General features: G+C 40.7%; 1 non-coding gene across 1 annotated transcript; it reads left to right on the top strand.

Moving 5' to 3' along the window:
• Window positions 1-12211: 12211 nt before the first annotated feature.
• On the top strand, window positions 12212-12318 carry LOC141603066 (small nucleolar RNA R71). The gene has a single exon (XR_012524964.1). It is a non-coding gene; the product is annotated as a small nucleolar RNA R71 (small nucleolar RNA).
• The last annotated feature ends 2875 nt before the right edge of the window (window positions 12319-15193 follow it).

Here is a 15193-nt window from a genome sequence, read left to right as displayed (position 1 = left end):
TTTCAAGGATAGAGGCTTTTCTTTCTATTCCTGAGGAAGAGAGGGCTTGGCCTGCTAGTCTGGATAGGGATTTATTGCCCCGGTATATGAAGACTAAGCTGAGTGTGGTTAAAGTACCCAAAGGCAAGCCTAGCTCCACTGCTCTTTCCTGTATGTCTTCTATATGTCTCTATGTCGATTGTTTTCTTCTTATCGCTTCTCTTCTGATATTTATGTATATTCTTTATATATTCAGTATTCAGGTCTTCTTCTAGGTTGGCCACTTTACTCGCCAAAGACTTGAAAGTCAAGGGGTTGTTAGGTTTGTTTGAACAGTCCAAGAGTCAGGAGGCTAGTGGGAGTGACAAGACGCTTGATGTTTTGGTTTCGATGTCCAAATTTCTCCCTAGGAATCGCCCGTGCTAGTATCACCGAGGTCGTTCAGGCTTCCAAAAGGAAGAGGGAAGCTGTTATTCCAGAAGAAGAAGGGAGAGAGAAAGAGCCTATTCAGGCTCGGCCAATCGAGTGTGTCTGCGCTCGGATTGACGATATGGATCTTTGCCGGGCACGATAAATGATTTTTCTGCTGGTATGAGCGGCCAGCTTTTATCTGATAAAGAATCTTCTACTAAAGTGGTTTCTATCTTGTCTTCCCTTGTGACAAAGGCTGCTGCCTTTGTTTCCCAAGCTAAGGAGGTTAGTTGCAAAGGGACTTTTCAATATTTATGTGTTCTTTGTGTTGCTTTGTGTTGCTTTGTGTTTGGCTGATTGACTTTCTTTTGTTTTTCTGTAGGGATTGGACGCTGGGTTGGTTACTTTGCTTGTCACTCGGGATGCCCAGGCTAGGATTTCTGGCTTGGAAGAGAAATTAGATAAACTTAACCGTGAGCTGCACACATCCAGGGGTAATGAGGTAGTACTTCAATCTCAGCTGCGGTCAGCTAGAGAGGCATCCAGGGCTGCTTTGGTTTACGAGGTGGCTGCGAAAAACGCTGAGAAAGGTGTCAGACAAAAGTTGGAGGCTGCAAGGGAAGAGCTGAAGACTGCCAAGGAAGAGCTGGCTGCCGAGAAGCAGGCAATGCAGGATCAGCTGAGGAAAAATGAAGAGATTGGTGCTGAAAAGGAGCTAGTAGAGGCGCGACTTGCGATGCTTGCCAAGACTTCTTTAGGGAAAGGCCGGGTTGATGCTATGAGGGATCCGGAATCGACCGGGCTAATGGGATCCGGATCGGGATGAGACGACTCTGGACACCCAGATCCGACTTGGCCAATATGGGTCAAGAAGAAGAAGTGGATTCTCCTCCTTCCAAGGAGAAATCTGGTGATCAGGAAATGATGGATGGTTGTGAGTCGGTTACAGGTTCGAAGCCTGTTTAGATTCGTGTTTTTCCTTTTCGTTTTGGCCCGTCCAGGGGTGTTCCTGGAATGAATATTTATTAGGTATGTTTTGGCCCATCCAGGAGGGATGTTCCTGGAATGGATAATTATTAGGTATGTTTTGGCCCATCCAGGGGGGATGTTCCTGGAATGGATAATTATTAGGTATGTGGTAAGGCCAGCTTTTTTGGATGAATAAATATTTGGTCTTTGTTGGTTTCTTTTTGTGTTTTGATAAGCTACATTTGTGGTGTTGGATATGTACTGGATCTGGCCAGTTATCCGACTGGATTGGGCCAGTTTTTTGCGCTGGATCTGGCCAGTTCATTGTATTATGGGTGGGGTTATTGCCTGTCTAGAGGGCTTATGTCCCCTGCCTGTCTGGAGGGCTTAGTCCCCTGCCTGTCTGGAGGGCTTATGACCCATCTATGTTATACAAGCCAGGAAAAGGTTTTCTAGATTTGTATATTAAATTGAGCTCAATATTTTAAGGCTGTTTTTGTAACTGAAAGTTGGGTATCAGTTGGATATCAGTGGGGTGGCCCCCAATAATTAAAATTTGTTTTAAGTAAAGTGTAGTATGTAAAACAAATATTGAAGATTCTACTCGGTAAAAGGAAATATGAGAATATTGACAAGTACTTGGGCACATAATGGAAGAAATTATATAAGGCATTTATTCATATAATGGCAAATATCATACATTTAGTTTCATATCAGGTCAGGCAAGAAATGTTTAAGATGAAGATTATACCTGGACTGGGAGATATATTTTATATGTGAAATAGTTTTAAGTGTGCAATATTCCAAGCTCTTGGGATCATTTCGCCGTCCAGGGTTTGTAGTCTATAAGCTCTCTGGCCGACTATTGAGTCAATCAAGTAGGGACCTTCCCAGGTTGGGGCCAATTTGCCAGCATTCTTCTCTTTTGTGTTTTGAATAACTTTTCTGAGAACAAGGTCTCCTACCCTGAATACTCTAGCTTTGACGGTCTTGTTGTAGCTTTTTGCAACTCTTTGCTCGTACGCTGCCATTTTAATGCTGGCTGCATCTCTTAGTTCTTCCGTCAAGTCCAGGTTGTCCTCCATTAGAGGTATATTGCTTGTTATTGTATTCAGGCTGCATCTGGCTGATGGAATGTCGACCTCAGCAGGGATTACTGCTTCACATCCATAGACCAAGGAGTAGGGGGTTTGTCCTGTGGATGTTTTAGGCGTGGTTCTGTCAGCCCAGAGGACCAAGCAGAGCTCTTCAGCCCATCTACCTTTCCTTTTTTCTAGATTCTTCTTTATGCAACTGATTATTACTTTTTTGCTAGATTCTGCCTGGCCGTTAGCTTTTGGATATCCTGGTGTGGAGGTTACCAGGTTGATGTTCTATTGAGCACAGAAGGCTGCTGTTTTTTTTCTCACGAATTGCGTGCCATTGTCGCATACTATTTCAGAGGGGATGCCATATCTACATATGATGTTGTGTTTGATGAATGCTATGACATCCTTTTCTTTGACTTGCCTGTATGAATCAGCTTCTATCCACTTGGAGAAGTAGTCAGTCATTGCTAGCATAAAAACTTTTTGTCCGGGTGCTTGAGGTAGTTTCCCTACTATATCCATCCCCCACTTCATAAATGGCCAGGGTGCGGATATGGAATGTAGTTCCTCAGATGGCTGGTGGATATATGGTCCATGAATCTGGCAAGCTTTGCATTTAGAGCTGAATTCCAGGCAATCGGCCCTCAAAGTGGGCAATAATATCTTGTTCTGAGTACCTTGCTTGCCAGGCTCCTTCCGCCCTTATGATTTCCACAGTGTCCTCCATTGATTTCTGATAGTATCTGTTCAGCTTCTTGTGGTTCCAAGCATCTGAGGTACGGTCATGCCTGCGATTTCTTAAAAAGCACGTTGTTATCAATAGTATATGAAGCAGCTTTTATTTTGAGTGCCCTGGCATCTTGCTTATTCAGGGGAAGGATTCCCTGCTGTAGCCAATCGTAGTAAGGTTTTGTCCAAGAATTGGCGACATATATTGGGAAACTTTCATCTTGTTTGTTTATTGCAGGTTCTAATAAATGTACGATTGGTATTTTGTCAAAGTCAGGGGGACTGAAGTTGGATCCTAGGCCGGCTAGGGCATCGGCCTGGGTATTCAAGTCCCTAAGAATTTGATCAATATTAAAATTGCGGAATTTTGCTTTCAAATTCTGGACAACTTTTAAGTAAAGCATCATTTTTGAGTCTTTTGCAGTATATATTCCATTTACTTGGTTTGAAATAAGGAGCGAATCCGTACTTACCTTTAGGTTTTGTACACGAAGGTCAATACATACCTTTAGTCCGGCTATTAGGCCTTCATATTCTGCCTCATTGTTGGTAGCTTCAAATGCACAGCTTATAGCTTATTGATCGGTCCGTTTCGTATTCACAAATAAATAGATGTGGTCGTTGGTCACGGTCGAATCAAAACACAATTTATAGCTTAACAAGCAACTCTACAATTAGTAAAGAGGCAAGTAAAGGTCGGATCCCAAGGGACGGGAGTTGAAATGAGATTTCTATTGTAACTAGCGGTGTCTAAGGGGTGTCACAAATTGGGTTGATGTAGAAGGTTACTAAACTAGAATAACAATGAAAATAAACAAGCAAGATGAATAAAAAGGGGTGTAAACAATTGATTAAAGGCACTAGGGTGTCATGGGATCATAGGGGAATCATGGGATATGATCATACAAACATGTTCTCAAATTATAAGCAAGCAATTATTGTTGTGATGGATTGAGTTGGGTTATATCTTACAATCCTAGGAAAGTTTGGGTCCCGGAGCCGAATTGATTAGATTGTACAACACCTACAAGTCGACTTAATCTTCCCTACTCAACAACATGCATGGTCTAATGAGACTCGAGTTGGGTTATGTCTTACAAGTCTCAATGAAAAGATAGGAGATGATAGTAAATGCAAGGATTCATAGGCTTAGCATTTCATCAAGTATAACATGTGCATGAGTTGAGATCAAAACAAGCAAGCAAATAAAGCATGAAAGCATATTAATTTAAGCATGAATCATTCCCCATGTTGGTTTCCCCTAATCACCCATTAACCCTAGCTAAGAGACTACTCACTCATTATCATGTTGATCATGCTAGCAAGGTTGTCAATCATACTAACAATATGAAACACGATGAATAAATGAAAGTAATTAACAATAATTAAAAAGGGATTAAGAGATTATACTTACTAATGATTCCAATAATAAAGCAAGAATAATAGAAGTACTTGAATGCTAGATTGAGAGGTTGTCAATCTCCCAATAATAACCCAAATAATCTTCAATTACCCAAAATAAAGGATGAACAAAAGAGAGATTAAAGAACTAAAACTTGGATTAAAACTTGATTAATACTTGATTACAATATTGAAGAGAGTTTTGATTGATATTAACTACACTAATTATTGATAAGAAGAACATGCTCCTCTAATTAGCCTAATGGGGTATTTATAGTGAAAATTAGGGAGGATGCATTAGGGTTAACTAAGGGCTAAACTAGTAATTACACTTTTTAAGTTGAGCAAGGAGGACCCGGTATTTTCTGAGAGAAGGGCTTCTCTTTTCGTAGCTTGAAGAAGGCAATCCGTGCTGTGAAGAAATCCGGGCGGAATAAGGTCGGGACGGCCGGATTTGGGCGGTGGAATCCGAGCGGATTCTGGGGAATCCGGACGGATTTTTGAGGGGGAATCCGAGCGGATTGTTGCAAGGGACGCTCGGATTGTGCAGGACGGACGGATTGCTGGCAATCCGCTCGGATTGTCAGTCAGCATAGTAACTTCTTCTTTTTCATCCCTTTTCTTCATAAATTCCTTGGGGATTTCCTTGGGGACTCAAGGATCTTTCCTCAACATTGCTCTTCTACTATGATATGTACAAAGGCCTTCTAATCTTGTCTCTCCTTGATGCTTGGTCATTGGATTCGATCAATTTAGTCTTGTTTTGCCATAAAAATACAAGATTCTTACTCCTTTCCTACCAAGGGATCAAAATCTCAAAGAATATGCAAAACAAAGAACTAAAGATAAGAAATGACCCAAATAAGCACTAAAAAGTATGGAAACAAGGCTAATTCGGGGGCTAAATATGCGCCAACTATGGTCACATCAAATATCCCCAAACCGAACCTTTGCTCGTCCCGAGTAAAGAGGTGACAAAGACTAGGACCAATACTAACCTATCCTAATGATATAGCCGATATGAGACAATTAGCGGGTCTCACTCCGCCCCTTCAACTCACAATAAGACAACCATGAGGTAGGATGCCTTCTTGCAAGGCAAGGTGGGTCTTGCCAAAATGGCGACACATCCAAACATTAAAGCACACAAAAACACATAATGGATGCATCTACAAAAGAATAGCCACTTTCCTCATCTAAGTGGCGGAAATTATCTACAAGGGAAGCAATTCAAGGGTACACAATCCTTCATAGATGCAATTTGTTCAAACTACTAAGCCTAGAAGGATACCAATAAATCACCTCCAAAATGTGTCAAGCTAGGGTACCTTTGTCCTCAATCGTTAAATGTTTTTGTCAAGAGTAGACTCCCTATGGTGTTAGAAACACTGGAGGATCGCGGAATTCCCCCTCTTGCCTAGACAAGAAGAAGGGTTGTCCCCTCTCTACCATGCACAAAAATGGATATGATGGATAAAGGGATCGATAGATATTTGAGTTTCATTTTGGGAGTTTTCTTTTGTTTTTGTTTTTCCCCCCAATTTCTTGTGGCATTTGACATTTGAGAACACTTTCTTTGCCATTTCTTTTTGATTTTTGGCATTTCAATACTTGACAATTTTTTTTTTTTTGCATTTCTTTTTGAACATTTTCAAAGTCACCCCAATTAGTAACGAGGGTGCCTTATATTTGAACCTTTTAGGAGTCTATTTTTGCTCCTTTTTTCATTTGATGCATTTTTGCAAACTTTCTTTCACTTTTCGTTTCATTGAACTCAAATTGATTTCTTTTTGTGCCCATTCCCTTTGATGACAAAAATGTGGTAGAACATGGATGATGGTTGTATGCATGGTTTCAAGGGTCACCTTGGAATAAACGGTAGCCAAGGAGTTATCACACCACAAGGTACTCTTGACTAGGCCTTAATCCATGGGTCAAAGGATACTAGCATGACACATCCTAGGGTGTTTTACAAGTATTCTAACAAGCAAAGTCTTAAGAAGAAAAAGCATCTACTAGGGCCTATATACACTTGTCAAGCTTCCCAAGTAGACGGTTTCGCAAAATTTTTCTAACATGCAAACTACATGCCATGATGCAACTACTATATAAACATCCTAATGCATATGATTCTACCAACTAATATGACAAACAATCTAAATGCAAGTCCTAAGTTCACATTGTTATACCGCATCAATCAAAATAAAGCCACATAGTCATTAACATAAAGAGGAAAAAGGAGATTGGAAAGATCATACCATGCGGTCTTCAATATCCTCATGTCTCGGATGTGGCGTAGTCAATCAATGTGAACAAGGATGAACAAACACAATATATACAAAACAATATATACAAAGGAAATGAACTTGTTTTTGGGTTTTTCAAATTTTTTCAATTTTTATGATTTTTTGAATAATAGTTAAATGTTAGAATTCCCATCCCCACACTAATATGGGCATTGTCCTCAATGGCCAAAATGATGGAAATTATGCAAAGATGATGCATGATTTCTACACTAAATGCAATTCTATACTAAGCTACACTACATGATGCATGGTTTTTGTTATGACGGAGAGGATAATTTAGATTACCTCCCGTTGCGTATGCATTAACTTCTCCAAACCGAGTGAGACACTATTGCTAGTGTCCAAGGATGGGTATAGTTCATGCATACACTATGCTTATGCATGAAACTAGTTTGTCATTTTGGATTTTACAAAAGGGAACAATAAAATAAGAACACCTCAATGGTACCGAGGTGTGAGTCCTTTGATGGTTCTAGGACTACTCCAACAATGATCAAAATGAAATAAAATACAAAGAGGCAAGACACAAACCTTGGGAGTGTAGGAGTCTCCAAGGCTTGCTAGTCTTCCATCATGCTATCATCATCACCACTTCCCTCATGAGAAGTGGTCACATTGCCACTTTCCTTGTCATTTGCTTCTTCACTTTCTTCCTCATCTTCCTCTTCACCATCCCTTTCTTCTTCACTTGCTTCTTCCTCAATATTATCATCAACTTCTTCATCATTTCCAACAACCTCATTGTCTCCCACCACGTCCCTAGATGCACCCGGAAATAAGACTTCTCTATCCGCCCAACTAGGCAAAGGACAAGATGGATCAAGGAGTCCTTGCCTAGCTAGATGTAGGAGGGGTGGATATTGAGCCAAATACGCATTTTTCCGATCTTCATGGGCTTGCTTGTGCATTGCTTGCATGAGGAGAGTCACATAGTCTTTCCCAATTTCAATTCCTTCCGGTTTGAACTCTTCATACTCAAAGGGGTAAGGTGGTATGACAATGGAAGAGGAGGGAGCTTCAAGATCACCCTTTTGTTGTTGAATGATATACTCGGCTTCTTCGGAAAGGGGAAGTAGATAATTGGTCCGGTGGACGCTTAGGCGACAAATCTTCGAGGGCAAGGTGAACGATCTAGCTTCACTAGTTAACCATCCATATTTGGTGTCAAGGGGGTTATGGGCAACCCACTTGAACTTGTGAATCATAATATGCATATCAATAAGATGGCCACCTTCCTTTGCTTTGTACTTGCTATCCTTATTGAAATTAGGATAAAAGTGCTTGGCTAGGAGCGTGACTAGGCCGCCATTAACAATAACGGTTGTGCCCTTCTTCCCATTATCAACATTAAGCCATCTTTCTACCAAGAGCCTCAAAGAATTGTAAGGCTTGGTATGAATTCTTCCGATATTCAAAGCCGATTCAAGGCGAATAAAGTCAAGTCTTGTGAAATGATTGGTGTCTTTCCTAGCAATTATGGTATTTCCCACAACCTTGTGCCATACTCTTATGCCCGGATGATGGACCAAGAGAGCACGACATGCATGAAAATCCTCAAATTTCTTCCCGGAGATTGCCTCCCAAAGAGGCTCGGGGTCATACTTTCCATAATGCTTAAGATAACTTGATTCATCACTAAGACCCAAAATTTCACCCAATTCCGTAAAGGTAATGCGTCTACTAACATTAGCTAGACGAAACTCGAGATTTTCTCTATTCTCAACTTTGGTGACTTTTAAAGAACTTAAGAATTCCAAGACAAGGGAGGGGTATGTCAATTCCTTTGTTTCAAACAATTTCTCCAACCCCATGGCTTTGAAAAAGGCTTTTGTTTGTTCAAGAACACCCAATTTTTCCAAGGCATCTTTACATATGAATTTGGTGGATTGAATAGATTTCATAGCAAACTTGACAAAGGTATTTCTATGGGTATCGGAAATAAAAGTTACCTCCGGATAATGCAAAAGTTGATTAAATACCGGAGTAGAAGGTGTTGATGGTCCCATAGAAGGTTGTTGTTGTTGTTGCACTTCCAAGTTTGGTGTTGCCACCACCATAGCCAAAGCTTTCTTTGTTTGAAGAGCCTTTTGCCTTTGTGAGAGTGCCTTAGCCTTTGGTGCCTTTGTTGCCTTTGTTGCACCCTTAGTCCTTGCCATTGATGAGCTTAACCAAGAAAAGAGTGAAAAATCTTCAATTTGTAGGATGCCCAAATTGATTTGAAGGTGAAAGGCTTTGCCTTTATGAAAACAAAAATCGACTCAAAGGTTGAAGATTTTGTTCTTGGTTTTGGTTTTTGTTGAAGAAGGAGTGATTAATTTGTTGTTGGAAGGGTGGTTTGATTTGTTTTTGTTGAATGTTGTTGAGGGTTTTTGTTTTTATGATGGAGGGGATGAGGGTTTTGATGCTGTGGGTAGTGTTTATGAATGAATGAATGAATGAATGAATGAAGGTGGGAGGGGTTTTAAAGAGGCCGAAAATTTCAAAACTGCAGGGGCAATCCATGCGGATTAGGCTCAATCTGTGCGGATTCTGCTTCTTCTACCTTTGCAAAAGCTCGCCTAAAGACGGGCGGATTTGGTACAATCCGCTCGGATTTGCTGAACACGGGACGGGCGTATTTCTCCAAAGACGGACGGATTTCTGTCCAGAGAAATTTGCTTGTTTTTCTCAGCTGCAAAGACGGGCGTCTTTTTCCCAGGACGGACGAATTCTGCAGGACGGGCGGATTTTCAGGAATCCGCTCGGATTCTTTAACAGTCAAGAAAATTTCAAAATTCAGCTCAGTTCAGGACGGGCGTCTTTTCTACAGGACGCTCGGATTGCATAAGACGGGCGGATTCTTGGGAATCCGCTCGGATTCGTCCTCTCTGTACACGGATTCAGTTCCACCCGTGCACAACGCTTTCCCTTTATCGTTCTTCCATTCTTTCTTTCAAGTCTTGTGTTCTTCTTTGTGGGGGCACTACTAAGGCATGGATAGCCTAGGCAATTGCCATCCCCACACTAAGGTAAAGCACTACACATCAATTGAAATTGTTAGTCCCTCCCTCACTTCTCTCTTTCATGACAATTATTTTGATCAAAGTAAATAAAAATACAAAGATGACAAAAATGCAATATAAGAATTGAAATGTAAGTTAGGGAGTTAGAAATATTTACAAGTGGTGGTTTAGGGAGGACTCCACCAAACTCTCATTCTTGATGAGATGTCAAGGGGGCATGTTCAAGGTGTTGTTGATGTTGCTTAACACCTTGAAAAAGTAATCAAAAGCTTGTTCATTATTATGGTAGAGGTCCTCAATAGACCGTGGCCCTCGTTGTTGATCATGATCGATGGCATGCCCAATGTAGGGATTAAAAATCACTTCAAACTCGTCGTCCCAAAGACCACAAACTTCATTGAGTTGATCATTGAAAATCTCTTGCTTAGATGGAGACAACTCTCCCAATTTCTTCTCTTGGCCAATGAGGCCATCCTCTTCTTCCTTGGTTGATTTTGATGAGCTTTGCAAGCTCTCCTTGTCATAATTCACTTGCTCTTTGAATGGAGCATCTTCAACTTTCTTCCTCCATTGGAGTTCCGATTTCTTCCTTTCATCTTTTCGGCTATAATGATCAATCATGAAACACGGCTCATGCAAACGAGGAGCTCTCATAGTCTTGTCAAGATTAAAACTTATGCTTTCATCTCCCACTTCTAGAGTGAGCTCTCCATGTTTCACATCAATCACCGCACCGGTGGTGTATAGGAAAGGTCTTCCTAGGATGATTGGAATGTTTGAATCTTCCTCCATATCAACAATGACAAAGTCCACCGGGATGAAAAACTTCCCATTTCGCACGGGGACATCTTCCCATATCCCTAACGGTGTCTTCGTCGATCTATCGGCCATTTGGAGTGTGATGTTGGTGCATTTAAGCTCTCCCATCCCCAACCTTTTACTTACCGAGTATGGCATGACACTCACACTAGCCCCTAGATCACATAAGGCTTTGTTGATCGTTGTGTCGCCAATGGTACACGGTATTGAGAAGCTTCCCGGATCCTTTAACTTTGGAGGTGAACTCCCTTGAAGTATTGTACTACTCACCTTAGTGAAGGCGATAGTCTCAAGTTTCCGGATCGACTTCTTCTTTGTGAGGATATCTTTCATATACTTCGCATAGGCCGGAACGTGATTGATTAATTCCGTGAAAGGAATTGAGACTTCTAAATTCTTCACAATTTCCATGAACTTTCCAAGTTGATCATCAAATTTGGGCTTGGCTTGACGACTTGGAAAAGGAAGTCTAATCACAATGGGCTCCTTCTCTAGGGCCTTGTCTTCACTTTTCTTTGAACTTTCTTCTTTTGTTGATTCTCCATCTTTGGAGTTTTGCACAATTTCTTCCTTTTCACTAGCTTCCACAACTTCATCCTCAACTTGCTTCTTCGGTGCTTCATACCTTGTACCACTTCTCAAGTGAATGGCACTAACCGTTTCATGTCTAGGGGGATTACTTTGAGGTGGTAATTGCCCCTTTTGTCTTTGTGAGCTTGAAGATGCTAGTTGAGTCAATTGTGTTTCCAACATCTTGGTGTGAGCTAGAATGTTGTTGATGGTGGTTTCCTTTGCTTGGCTATCTTTTTGCATTTGGGTGAAAAATTCTTGTTGATTCTTTTGCATTTGGAGGACCGCTTTTTGGACATCAAAACCTTGGTCATTTTGGTGATTGTATGGATTTTGATTTTGGTAACCTTGGTTTTGATTGTAAAAGGGTCTTTGATTTTGGTTTCTCATGGGTGGTGGAGTGTATGTTGTTTGAGGGTTTTGAACATTTTGGCTTTTGTATGAGAGATTTGGATGGAACTTGGTGTTCTCATTGTAAAAATTGGAATAAGGGGTACCACTCTTGTAAGCTTGGAAAGCATTAACTTGTTCGGTTGTTCCCCTACACTCACTTGGGTCATGACCCAAAGTTCCACAATTCTCACATATCCCACATGGGATTGATGAGGATGCCGTCATGGCATTGACATGATGCTTCGATGATTTTGAGTTTTCCTCAAGTCTAGCCATAGCTTGTTCAAACTTCAAGTTGATTGTGTCAATGTGAGCACTAAGTTGAGCACCCAATTGAGTAACGGAGTCCACTTCATGCTTTCCTCCTCTAGTAGCCTTGCGAGGTCTACTATATTGTGAGTTATGGACCGCCATTTCCTCAATCTTGTTCCATGTTTGATTGTCATCAACTTCGGTGAACATTCCATTTGATCCCATATTGAGAATGTTCCTAGAATCTTCATATAAACCATTCCAAAATTGTTGCACCAAAAACCATTCGCTAAGTCCATGGTGAGGACATGAGCGACAAATACCTTTAAACCGCTCCCAAGCTTCATACAAAGACTCTTCATCCCTTTGCTTAAAACCCGTAATTTGAGCTCTTAGCATGTTGGTCTTTTCCTGGGGTAGAATTTTTGTAGAAAGCTAGAGCCAACTTCTTCCAAGAATCTATTCCAAGGGTGGCCTTATCAAGGCCCTTCAACCATTGCTTTGCGGTGCCGATTAAGGAAAAAGGAAATAAGACCCATCTAATTTGGTCTTGAGTCACGCCCGTTTGAGAGATAGCATCACAATAATCGCAAAAGGTTTCCATATGAGAATGAGGATCCTCACTAGGCATCCCCCCAAATTGGCTCCTCTCAACTAGTTGGATGAAGGAGGACTTGGCAATAAAATTTCCGGTGAGATGTTGCGGTGTAGGAGTACCATTTGGTAAATTATCCTCTGTGGGTACGGAGTGTGACGAGAATTTCGGCATTGTAGGTGGATTTTGTGGGGTATTGTGTAATGGGTTTTCTTCTCCTTCTATTGCGAAAGGATTGACAAACTCACTAGTGGGTTGAACAACTTCACCAACACCTCTCAAATTCCTCCTAACAACTCTCCTATTGTTCGTCAAGGTTCTTTCGATTTCACGGTCAAAAGGTAACAAATCACTTTGTAACCTTCTAGACATGCAAAATATCAAACAACTCAAAAACAATTAGAACAAACCTTGAGGAGTGTTACTTCCTCAAGGTAAAGAAAGACACAACTAAAAACAATAAAAAGAAATCTAAGTCAAACAAACACCGTCCCCGGCAACGGCGCCATTTTTGATCGGTCCGTTTCGTATTCACAAATAAATAGATGTGGTCGTTGGTCACGGTCGAATCAAAACACAATTTATAGCTTAACAAGCAACTCTACAATTAGTAAAGAGGCAAGTAAAGGTCGGATCCCAAGGGACGGGAGTTGAAATGAGATTTCTATTGTAACTAGCGGTGTCTAAGGGGTGTCACAAATTGGGTTGATGTAGAAGGTTACTAAACTAGAATAACAATGAAAATAAACAAGCAAGATGAATAAAAAGGGGTGTAAACAATTGATTAAAGGCACTAGGGTGTCATGGGATCATAGGGGAATCATGGGATATGATCATACAAACATGTTCTCAAATTATAAGCAAGCAATTATTGTTGTGATGGATTGAGTTGGGTTATATCTTACAATCCTAGGAAAGTTTGGGTCCCGGAGCCGAATTGATTAGATTGTACAACACCTGCAAGTCGACTTAATCTTCCCTACTCAACAACATGCATGGTCTAATGAGACTCGAGTTGGGTTATGTCTTACAAGTCTCATTGAAAAGATAGGAGATGATAGTAAATGCAAGGATTCATAGGCTTAGCATTTCATCAAGTATAACATGTGCATGAGTTGAGATCAAAACAAGCAAGCAAATAAAGCATGAAAGCATATTAATTTAAGCATGAATCATTCCCCATGTTGGTTTCCCCTAATCACCCATTAACCCTAGCTAAGAGACTACTAACTCATTATCATGTTGATCATGCTAGCAAGGTTGTCAATCATACTAACAATATGAAACATGATGAATAAATGAAAGTAATTAACAATAATTAAAAAGGGATTAAGAGATTATACCTACTAATGATTCCAATAATAAAGCAAGAATAATAGAAGTACTTGAATGCTAGATTGAGAGGTTGTCAATCTCCCAATAATAACCCAAATAATCTTCAATTACCCAAAATAAAGGATGAACAAAAGAGAGATTAAAGAACTAAAACTTGGATTAAAACTTGATTAATACTTGATTACAATATTGAAGAGAGTTTTGATTGATATTAACTACACTAATTATTGATAAGAAGAACATGCTCCTCTAATTAGCCTAATGGGGTATTTATAGTGAAAATTAGGGAGGATGCATTAGGGTTAACTAAGGGCTAAACTAGTAATTACACTTTTTAAGTTGAGCAAGGAGGACCCGGTATTTTCTGAGAGAAGGGCTTCTCTTTTCGTAGTTTGAAGAAGGCAATCCGTGCTGTGAAGAAATCCGGGCGGAATAAGGTCGGGACGGCCGGATTTGGGCGGTGGAATCCGAGCGGATTCTGGGGAATCCGGACGGATTGTTGAGGGGGAATCCGAACGGATTGTTGCAAGGGACGCTCGGATTGTGCAGGACGGACGGATTGCTGGCAATCCGCTCGGATTGTCAGTCAGCATAGTAACTTCTTCTTTTTCTTCCATTTTCTTCATAAATTCCTTGGGGATTTCCTTGGGGACTCAAGGATCTTTCCTCAACATTGCTCTTCTACTATGATATGTACAAAGGCCTTCTAATCTTGTCTCTCCTTGATGCTTGGTCATTGGATTCGATCAATTTAGTCTTGTTTTGCCATGAAAATGCAAGATTCTTACTCCTTTCCTACCAAGGGATCAAAATCTCAAAGAATATGCAAAACAAAGAACTAAAGATAAGAAATGACCCAAATAAGCACTAAAAAGCATGGAAACAAGGCTAATTCGGGGGCTAAATATGCGCCAACTATGGTCACATCACTTGTACTATCTTATCCCCCTGTGGCGATTTTAGTACTACCCCTAGGCCTGTGCCCCTCATGTTGGTTGCACCATCGACAAATAGGGTCCATTCTAGGTCTGTTTGGTCATTGTTCAATCTATTTACTTCTTTTATTAGGTCGGGTTCTAGGGCTGGACTAAAATCAGCCACAAAGTCTGCCAATGCTTGTGACTTAATTACTGTCCTTGGTTCAAATGTTATGTTGTATGTGCTTAGCTGGACCGACCATTTGCACATTCGTCCGGGACAATTCGGTTTCCTAAGTACAGACTTGATAGGAAGATTGGTTCTGACTATTATAGGGTGGCTTTCAAAGTATGGTCTTAATTTTGTGCAACTCATAATTAAAGCTAAAAAGTATTTTTCAAGTAGGCCATACCTGATCTCTGCATC

This window comes from Silene latifolia, chromosome 9, assembly GCF_048544455.1.
Source record: "Silene latifolia isolate original U9 population chromosome 9, ASM4854445v1, whole genome shotgun sequence".
In the NCBI taxonomy this organism is placed as follows: Eukaryota; Viridiplantae; Streptophyta; class Magnoliopsida; order Caryophyllales; family Caryophyllaceae; genus Silene; species Silene latifolia.
The sequence above is the reverse complement of the archived record's forward strand: the minus strand, read 5'-3'. Positions and strand labels throughout refer to the sequence as shown.